Source organism: Microcaecilia unicolor, chromosome 1 (assembly GCF_901765095.1).
Source record: "Microcaecilia unicolor chromosome 1, aMicUni1.1, whole genome shotgun sequence".
NCBI lineage: Eukaryota > Metazoa > Chordata > Amphibia > Gymnophiona > Siphonopidae > Microcaecilia > Microcaecilia unicolor.
The window spans coordinates 33,589,058-33,597,245 of record NC_044031.1 but is presented as its reverse complement, the minus strand read 5'-3'; positions in this window follow the sequence as shown (position 1 = coordinate 33,597,245).

Genomic DNA, 8,188 nt, shown 5'->3' with positions numbered 1-8,188 from the left:
AAGCTGACATTCCCCTCCATCCATGTCCAGATTGCTCCTCTCTTCCCTCCCCTCCCTCCATCCATCCATGTCCTGCACCTTACCTCTTTCTCTCCTACCCTTCCATCCAGTGTCATCCCTCTTTCTCTCTCCATCCTTCTACCCATTACCCTCTCCCAATCCTTCCGTCTATTGTCTCCTTCTCCTTTCATCCATTATCTCCCTCTATCTCCCCTTCCTTCTAAACAGTTCTCTCTCTCCACCCTTTCCATTCAGCATGTCCTCTCTATCCCCATCCTTCCAGTGTCTTTCCTCTTTCCCTCCCTACCCTTACGCCCAGTGTCTTCCCTCTTTCTGCCCCCTTCTTCCAGCATTTTCCCGCTTTCTCCCTCCTTTCATTCCGCATTTTTCCGTCTGACATCTAGGGTCTCCCCCAGTTTCTCCCCAGCAGCTTCTCTCTCTCTCCTGCCCATGTCCCCTCCATCTCTCCCCATCTTTTCACTCATCTCTCTCTCTCTCTCTCTCTGTACCCCTCTTCCATCCAGCATCTTCTCTCTGGCTCTCCCCTGCTCTTTTCCATGTCCCTGGCTCTCCCCTGCTCTCTTCCATGGCCCCTCTTTCTCTCCCCATCTCTCTCTGGCTCTCCCCTGCTCTTTTCCATGTCCCTGGCTCTCCCCTGCTCTCTTCCATGGCCCCTCTTTCTCTCCCCATCTCTCTCTGGCTCTCCCCTGCTCTTTTGCATGTCCCTGGCTCTTCCCTGCACTTTTCCACTTTCTCTCTCTCTCCTCCAGCGTCCTCACTTGAACTGTAAGCTCTTTAAGGCAGAAAAAGGGTAGTACTGTAAGGTACGTTAAACATTTGGGAAGGCCAGCTACAAGTCCAATTAAATGATGCAAATTACTTTAGGGGAACAACACAGCAAAAAAAAAAACAGGCTGTTTCAAGACTATCTGGTGTGGGGGATGTGTCCATTGGTTCTACTGTGGTTCAAACACTGTATTATTGCTGCCTAACGAGGAATCTGCGCCCCCCGCCCCCACCGAGGAACCAAGATTTCAAAATGACTGGGGATGCTAAAGCCAATGGAAATTAACTCTCCCTGGGCAGTTTAACAGCTTGCTTAATATTTGGCAATTGGCGCCCCGCCTCGCCTTTCCTCGTATATTCCGCCAAGAGAGCCAAATTTTCTAAATAACTGGGAGTGCTAAACCCAACGGAAAATACCCATCCCTGGACACCTCTCTGGCCCGGCTCGAACAAAAGCAGACGGTACTCACGCTCATAGTGCTGGAGAACTCGAGAGCCTACTGCAGAGAGGGAAAAGCCGTGCAGGAGCACACCTGAAGTCCAAGGGAAGAGCCAAGTCCATTAACAACAGCTGAATCCACAGTACAGCGACCCGTAGCAGCAGCAGCGATGTAAGCGCTGCTTTCAGCCTGCCCCGGAAGCACTCTGTACAGCTTCCCGCGTAGGTGGGACGCTGTCCAGAGAAGGCTTCCGGGGCAGGCTGAAAGCAGCGCTTACATCGCTGCTGCTGCTACGGGTCGTTGTACCATGGATTCAGCTGTTGTTAATGGACTTCAGGCAGCACCCCCTCACGAGCTGCAGTCCGGGGCGGTCCGCCCCCACCGCCCTGCCCTTGCTGTAAAGCCTCCCCAAGCCTCTTATACCGGGCGCCTATGCTTAGCACCATTGATTGTACCAGGCTGCGGAATATTTCCCTTGGGAAGAAAGGTTTTACTCTTTTGAGTTTCCACAGTGAGTGGAACATTTTCTTTGTTGTATTTTTCGCATGGTTTTCTAGTGTGAGATTTCGGTCAGTTGTAATTCCAAGAATTTTCAGGCTATCTGAAACAGGAAGGGTGTAGTCTGGGGTGTTTATAGTGGTGGGTTTGTTCGTGTTATATTGTGATGTGAGAATGAGACACTGTATTTTTTCTGCATTGAGTTTTAATGGAAATGCATCCGCCCATAAATTCATGATTTATTTTATTTTATTTTTTTATTTTAGATCATTTATACCCCGCCTTTTGCCACATACAGCAGCCCCAAAGCGGCTTACAATGAACTAATTAAATCAATTACAATGACTATTGAAGGGAAGGCTGTGTTTGATTTCATTTGTGATTTCTTTTAGATCATGTTTGAAAGGGATGTAGATTGTGACATCGTCTGCGTAGATGTAAGCAGGGCCGCCAAGAGACTGGGCAAGGCCGCCTCCGGGCCCCTGCCCCCGAGGTCACCGCTGCTCCCCCCACGAGGTTGTCGCTGCCACTGCCCCCCCCCCCCACGAGGTCGCCGCCGTCCCCCCCCTCCACCAGGCCGGGCCCTCTGCATTGACCTCACAGCGCCTCACCTCCGATGGCGCAGCAAGTAGCAGCAGATTGCCTCCCTTTGGGCCTCCTTCCCTCCGTGTCCCACCCTCGTCTGACGTAACTTCCACGACGGCAGGACACAGGCAGGCCGGTGGCAGTGGGGCAGACGACGGAGCCGCGGGCGGGTGGGACTGCGGTGCCGGGCCCCCCCCTGGAGGCCCGGGCCCGGGGAATTTTGCCCCCCCTGTCCCCCCTCTCGACAGCCCTGGATGTAAGGATTAAGGCCTTGGTTGGATAGTGATTTGGCTAGAGGTGTCATCATTAGGTTGAAAAAGGTCAGTAAAAGCGGTGATCCTTGGGGTACTCCGCATTCTGGTTTCCATGGTGATGATGTATTTGAATTTGATATCACTTGGTATGTTCTTGCGGTTAGGAAGCCTTTGATCCAACTAAGTACGCTTCCTCCAATCCTGAAGTATTCTAGAATGTTTAATAGCATTTTATGGTTTACCATGTCAAACGCGCTGGACATGTCGAATTGTAGGAGAAGTACATTATTGCCAGTTGCAATTGCTTGTTTGAATTTGGTTAGGAGAGTGATTAGTACTGTTTTGGTGCTGTGGTTGAATCGAAATCCTGATTGTGATTCAAGTAGTATTGAGAATTTGTTTAAGTAGTCGGTAAGCTGCTTGGTTTACCATACTTTCCATTAGTTTGACTGCCAGGGGGATAGATGCTACCGGGCGGTAGTTAGTTATGTCATTTGCTTTTTTCTTTGAATCTTTAGGTATTGGGGTGAGTAGTATGTTTCCTTTATCGTTAGGAAAGAGTACATGTTGTAACATGTAGTTTAGGTGTGACGTGAGGTCTGCTATGAAGCGTTGAGGGGCAGATTTTATTAAGTTGTTGGGACATATGTCCAGTTTGCAGTGGGATTTGGCGAACCTGTTGATCACTTGGGTGACGGTTTCATAAGTAATTAGAGCGAAGTTTGTCCAGATTCGGTCTGCTGGGTATTTATTGGGGGGATTGGGTCCAGACAGTCAATGAATTTTTCATGGTCAGTGGTATTAAGTGGTAACGTGATACGTAGCTTTATAATTTTCTCGTTGAAGTATTTAGCCAGGTTGTCTGCTGATGGGGTGTCTGTGTTGGTTGTGGTAACTGGTGTGGTATCTAGTAGTTTGTTCACGAGTTAGAAACGTTTATGCGTATCTTTGTAGTCTGGCCCTTTAAGAATTTCTGTATCTGAGATTGTAAATTCCTAGATCTAAAGGGATTGGTATTATAGAACTCTGTTACACTGAGTTGGGAAGGCCACTCAGGTAAACTAATTCTTTTGTTATTTATGAGCTTGCCGATTTCTGTTCCCAGAAATTTCTTTGTGAAATTAAGATCAAGCATCGTATGTTATGTCTGGTATAAGAAAAGGACCCTTGTCAAATCCCATCTACTTGATACACCCAAGCAACTCGTCGGTTTGGGCCTACCAAATCTGCCATGGTATTTTTGGTCTGCCTGTTTAAAAGCACTTCATTGTTGGATAAATCCCTTTGCTCAGTCGCATTGGGTCCAATTGGAGAAGTCTCTAACCTCCTCTCATACCCTTTTAGCTTATCTTTTTGCCAACACACATAATTGGTCTCCATTGTTATGCCATCACCTCTTTATTTCTTCTGTTCTTCTTAGCTGGAGGAAGGTTTGCTCTCTGAGATCTATTTCACCTGTCTTGACTCCCCTTATGCCTCTCCTGGCTAACTCTCATATAAGGACTTTGTGCTTACCTAGTGATCTAGCTAATTTTCCTTTGGCCAAGTTATTCCTGCATGGTAATCTATGCACTATATCTGATATTTTCTGCACATTCCAAGTGATGCTTTCGCTCTTTCAGTATTTCCAAATTCGCCATTTCATTTCCACTACTGTTCTTATTGAATGCATTATTTGTTGATTGTCATTTTTTGACGAGGTTTTCTTTCAACTTCTTTCTCTACAAAACTTTCACACTTTTTTAGAAACAGCTTTCTGACTCTTTGACCCTGCCATTTTCACTACATGGACCTTTGGGAAAAGCAGGTGGGAAAACAATCTATTGAGATTCTGGACTTTGGTATGGTACATAAGTGGCAAGTTCAGTCCTCTCCTTTATGCTGGAGGGGATGCCCCACCCAGGGAGATATGGTACATATGTGGTGGACATGTTCATTCTCAGACAGTTATTGCTTATTGGCAAAGTTCGCATTGCACAGAAATGGAAAGATCCAGCATTGCCCTCCAAACATTTCTGATTAGATAAACGTGGAGGGGCATTTTCGAACTGGGACGACCATCTCTAAGGATGGTGCCGCGAAGGGGTGGGGAAACCCGTATTATTGAAACAAGATGGGCGTCCATCTTTCATTTCAATAATACGGTCAGGGACGCCCACATCTCAACATTTAGGTCGACCTTAGAGATGGTCGACCTAAATGTTGAGATCACCGATCTTAGAGATGGGCAACCTCGGTTTTTGCCAATAATGGAAACTGAGGACGCTCATCTCAAAAACGACCAAATCCAAGGCATTTGGTCATGGGAGGAGCCAGCATTCGTAGTGCACTGGTCTCCCTCACATGCCAGGACACTAACCGGGCACCCTATGGGGGTACTGCAGTGGACTTCCTAAATTGCTCCCAAGTCCATAGCTCTCTTCCCTTGTGTGCTGAGCCCCCCCCAAAACCCACTCCCCACAACTGTACAACACTACCATAGCCCTTAGGGGTGAAGGGGGGCGGGCTTTGGAGGGCTCAACATTTACCATCACAAGTGGGGGGGGGGGGGTGGGCTTGGGTCCACCTGCCTGAAGTGCCCTGCACCCACTAAAAACTGCTCCAGGGACCTGCACACTGCTGTGATGGAGCTAGGTATGACATTTGAGGCTGGCAAAAAATGTTTTTAATTTTTTTTTTTTTGGGTGGGAGTGCGTTGGTAACCACTGGGGCAGTAAGAGGAGGTGATCCTCGATTCCTTCCGGTGGTCATCTGGTCAGTTCGGGCACCTTTTTGAGGCTTGGTCGTGAAAAAACATGGACCAAGTAAAGTCAGCCATGTGCTCGTCAGGGACGTCCTTCTTTTTTCCATTATCGGCCAAGGATGCCCATCTCCTAAGCACGCTCTAGTCCTGCCATCGCTACACTGCCAACATGCCCCCGTGAACTTTGGTCATCCCCGTGACGGAAAGCAGTTGAGGACACCCAAAATCAGCTTTCAATTATCCCGATTTGTGTTGGAAGATGGGCACCCTTCTCTTTCGAAAATTCACCTGATAGTAACATAGTAAATGATGGCAGATAAAGACCTGTATGGTCCATCCAGTCTGCCCAACAAGATAAACTCATTTTACATGGTATGTGATACTTTATATGTATATGCGAGTTTGATTTGTCCTTGCCATTCTCAGGGCACATTCTGCCCAGAACTCTTCTTGTACTAAAAGTTCTAAAGGTAATGTCGAAGCCCCTTAAAATTTACACTCAAGCCCATCCATATCTATTCAGTCACGATCCGGGTGTAGACCATAGAAGTCTGCCCAGCACCGGTTTGGCTTCCCAATTACCTGCATCGCCACCCAATCTCTGCTAAGATTCAAGGACATAACAGTAGCCATACTGGGTCAGACCAATGGTCCATCCAGCCCAGCATCCCGCCCTCCAAACAGTGGCCAAGCTAGGTCACAAGTACCTGGCAGAAATCCAAATCATGGCAACACTCCATACTACAAATCTCAGGGCAAGCAGTTTGGACTTTTCCTCCAGGAATTTGTCCAAATTATTTTTAAACCCAGATACGCTAACCGCTGTTACCACCTCCTCTGGCAAAGAGATCCAGAGCTTAACTATTCGTTGAGTGAAAAATATTTCCTCCTATTTGTTTTCAAAGTATTTCCATATAACTTCCTTGAGTGTCCCCTAGTCTTTGGACTTTTGGAACAAGTAAATAATCTATTTACTTCTACTTGTTCTTCACCACTCAGGATTTTGTAGACCTCAATCATGTCTCCCCTCATCCATCTCTTTTCCAAGCTGAAGAGCCCTAACCTCTTTAGCCTTTCCTCATATGAGAGGAGTTCCATCCCCTTTATCATTTTAGTCACTCTTCTTTGAACCTTTTCTAATTCCACTATATCTTTTTTGAGGTACGGCAACCAGAACTGAATGCAATACTCTAGGTGCGGATGCACCATGGAGCGATACAAAGACATAATATTTTCGGTCTTATTCACCATCCCTTTCCTAATAATTCCTAGCATCCTGTTAACGCTGAGCAGACAACCGGTTATGTTGCACAATATAACTGGCTAACCACTGATTTTCAACGCATCGCCGGCTAAGTTTGGCAGCCAAATCTGGCCACGTCAATAGAAGGCCTACCTTTGGCAGGTTCCAACTTAACCGGCCAAATATAAACCAGATAGTCAGTGCCGGTCACCGGAAACAGTCCTGCATTGAATATCTGGGATCATCACTCACTGTGGAATGCAGCCTGGCTACCTCCCGCAGTCTGAATATCGGCCCCTATCTGCCTTCAGTTTCTATATTTACATAGCATTTTAGGGGCTGAATTCCTACTACTACTACTACTACTATTTAGCATTTCTATAGCGCTTCTAGACGTACGCAGCACTGTACACTTGAACATGAAGAGACAGTCCCTGCTCGACAGAGCTTTCAATCTAATTAGGACAGACAAACAGGACAAATAAGAGATAAAGGAATTACTAAGGTGGGGATGATAAGGGTACAGTATAAAAATGAACAGTAATAATAAAGCAAAAATAGAAGATATACCCCCCCATCTTCCCTCCCTCCTCCTCTACTTTCACCAATTGATCCCCTCCCCTACATTCCCTCCCTGCCCCACTACAAGAAACACCCTTCTCTTCCATTCAGTAAATATGAAGCAGTCCCTATACTCTTAAGGACCCGTCACCATACCTAGGAAAATGTAACACATTAAATATTGCAGTGGGACCTGCTACAACATCAATGTGCTTAAACAGCAACTCCATACAAAAAAACAGAGTACCTGACCTCAGTCACAACAAGCACTGAAAACAAATTAAATTTAAACACCAAGAAGCCATACTCTGCAGGGCAGACCCGCAACACTAGAGAAATAGAAATAGCACCCTACATGCTGCAAAATGAAAAGAAAGCCATATACATTTACTGTAAAATTGACATTTTCCATTCACTGACTTAAGAATAAAATTCTTTCTACCCTTGTTGTCTGGTTGTTTTGTTTTTCCCAATCATTTATTTTTCTGCCTATCTGCTTCAGGAGCGTAGCCAGAGTTCAGCGGGAGGGGGGGTCCAGAGCCCGAGGTGATGGGGCACATTTTAGGCCCCCCCCCCGGTGCCGCCAAACCCCCCCCCCCCTCCGCCATTGCCACCGCTGCCACCACCAACTTTGACCCCCCCCCCCCCCCCCCCGCCGACAACCCTCCCGACCCCCCTCCCGCTGACAACCCGCCACCACCGCCTACCTTTGCTGGCGGGGGACCCCAACCCCTGCCAGCCAAGGTCCTCTTCTTCCATTGCAAGGCTTCATTCAGTTTCTGAGTCTGACGTCCTGCACGTACATCGGCGCTTAATGGGAGACAGCGCACGTGCCAGGCACTTTCCTTACTTGGCCACTTGCAGAATTTCCATGCATCTCATTTGCATATGATTTCCTTTCAGCATTGGTCACTGTTTCAAAATGGCTGGGTTCAACTGCAGTGTATGTGGTATTTAACGGCGACTTTTCAGCATCTGGCCTACAGTCCTCAGCTAATAAGGAGAGGGAGATTAGATATACTGCCTTTCTGTGGTTATAATCAAAGCAGTTTACATATTATATACAGGTATTTATTTT